Source organism: Myodes glareolus, chromosome 11 (assembly GCF_982192425.1).
Source record: "Myodes glareolus chromosome 11, mMyoGla1.1, whole genome shotgun sequence".
NCBI lineage: Eukaryota > Metazoa > Chordata > Mammalia > Rodentia > Cricetidae > Myodes > Myodes glareolus.
Window position 1 is genome coordinate 11,612,109 of NC_142036.1, and position 2,379 is coordinate 11,614,487.

Genomic DNA, 2,379 nt, shown 5'->3' on the forward strand with positions numbered 1-2,379 from the left:
ATCCAGCCCTGCCCTAACCCTGCATCTTTGGCACAGGAGACAAGCCCTGGATTTCCAAGTCCTCCCAGTCAGGGTTCAGCATTGAACACAGGACACTCACCATGAATTTAGAGCTCATATTGATTTCCTTTGTCCTTATTATAAAAGGTAATTCATAAAGATGAGATGCTATGTGTTGTGTGGACATGAGAAAGAGAAAAAATGTCTTCTGTGTCAGTTTTCTAAAATTAATTCTTTGTGTTTACAGGTGTCCAGTGTGAGGTGCAATTATTGGAGACTGGCGGAGGCTTGGTGCAGCCTGGAAAGTCCCTGAAACTCTCCTGTGCAGCCTCTGGATTCACCTTTAGTAGTTTTGCAATGCACTGGGTCCGCCAGGCTCCAGGGAAGGGGCTGGAGTGGGTCGCAGCCATTAGTAGTGGTGGTAGCACCTACTATACCGACGCTGTGAAGGGCCGGTTCACAATCTCCAGAGACAATGCCAAGAACACTCTGTACCTGGAAATGACCAGTCTGAAATCTGAGGACACAGCCATGTATTACTGTGCAAGAGACACAGTGAGTGAATGCTACTGTGAGCTCAGACAAAAACACATATGTGGGAAACAGAGAACCAGCAGGGGGCGCTGAGAGCACTTAGAGATCTTAGTCACAGAAGATCCTGCTCAGAGAAGCATGGAAGACTGGACTTCTTTGTCTGCACTGTCTCTCCATATCACACTTAGAGATTTTCTCTGCAGGTATAGTGTATATTGATCCTTGAATGTCCAAATTATTATTTAAATTTCTGGTTGCAGTTGTGTTTTGTGTGTTTATTTATTATAGTTTCTCCTTGTTTCCTTTTATCTCTCTCTGTCTTCCTATCTTTGTCTATGTCACAGTCTCTATCACTCCCCTCTTTCTCTCTCAATCTTTCTTCTGAGTCAGAAGGTTAACAGATAGCTTTGGGAACCCAGAGTTGAGAGGTGATGTCCTCATGAGCACACAGTGTTCTGCCCTCCATCCTGTTTGGGATCATTCACCTTGACCAGTGAAAGTGGACAGAGGAGGATGCATAAAGCTGACATTTTTAATAACCACAGAAATGGATCTTAAACCCAAAAGAATGAGTTGCCTGTAACTAATGGTATGAGTGCCATTTACCAAAGAAAAGAATGAGACCATATTATGGGAATGGATGAAAAGGGATGTCTGTGCTGTGGAAATGGTAATGTGGTCCTACTAAGACATTATAAAACTGGGGACTTCCTCAGAGAATTACACGAGATTAAGTGACTCTGCAATCTTGCTTCTTGATAAGCAGAAAAAGAAGCAGAGTTGGTATAGAAAGACAGAAAAGGAGGGAGAAGAGAAAAGAAGAGAAATACAGTAGGAGAAGACAGAAGGTTCAAAGGAATGAAAGAGGAGAGCAGATAGTGGGAGGAATCACAGTGCATTATTAATGAGCATGGCTATTTGTTTTTAAGTAGAATGAATGACAAAGCTGGGAAAAGAATATTTTCAAATATCATATGTAGTTAATATTCATGTATTTATCTGCATTTGTATGTATTTTGGGGAGGGGGAAATATTGTCTCCATTGCTGTATATCTGTCTGTGTGTATATGTCTGAGTATCTATGTGCTTGCTTCGGTGATGCATACTTTTGCATCATCTATAAACAGATTACATTACAGAGGTTACCATAACATCATCACCACAGAAACCTGCTCTGAGATCTGGTGAGCAGCATCACCGGGATTCAAGGTTTGCCTTCTGGCTCAGGGCCTCCATTACCCTGAGTAAGCCTCTGAAGACATTCCAGTTCCCATTCTTCCTTAAGGTCCCAGTGATTCCCAAAGCATCAAAGGCAGAAAACAGCTCAAGAGGACCTGTCTACATCTTTTCAATGTGTGACAGACACTGTTACTCATATGTACAGTCTGCTCTTATTTTTGTTTTCATTTAGGTGTGTGGTGTTGAACATAAGTAGTGAGATTCCAGTGCAATCTGTGGTTCAACTACACAGTAGTCTTTAAAAGGTAATGGAGTCCAGAATGAGAATAGGAGTCACCGGCTGAAGGTGCAGTTTCCATACTTCTCCTTGTTATCTTCCTTCTATTTTCTTTGTTTGTTTGATAAATTTATGCTCAGTAAGTTTATCATTTTGGGTTTTTGTTGTTGTTGTTGTCGTTGTTTTTGTGTATTTGAGATAGGGTTTCTCTTTAGCTTTGCAGCCTGTCCTGGAAATAGCTGTTGTACACCACGCTGGCATCAAACTCACAGAGATCTGCCTGCCTCTGCCTCCCAACTGCTGTGATTAAAAACATGTGCCACCACTGCCTGTCCATGAATTGATTTTTTACAGAATCACTTATAACTGCTGGGTGTCAAGAAAGAAGA

The 2,379-nt window shown here is 41.8% G+C and overlaps 1 pseudogene across 1 annotated transcript; it reads left to right on the top strand.

Moving 5' to 3' along the window:
• On the top strand, positions 1-627 carry LOC125402616 (immunoglobulin heavy variable 3-23 pseudogene; annotated as a pseudogene). The gene is made up of 2 exons (XR_015739304.1): positions 1-147; positions 248-627. The product of XR_015739304.1 is annotated as an immunoglobulin heavy variable 3-23 pseudogene (transcript).
• The last annotated feature ends 1,752 nt before the right edge of the window (positions 628-2,379 follow it).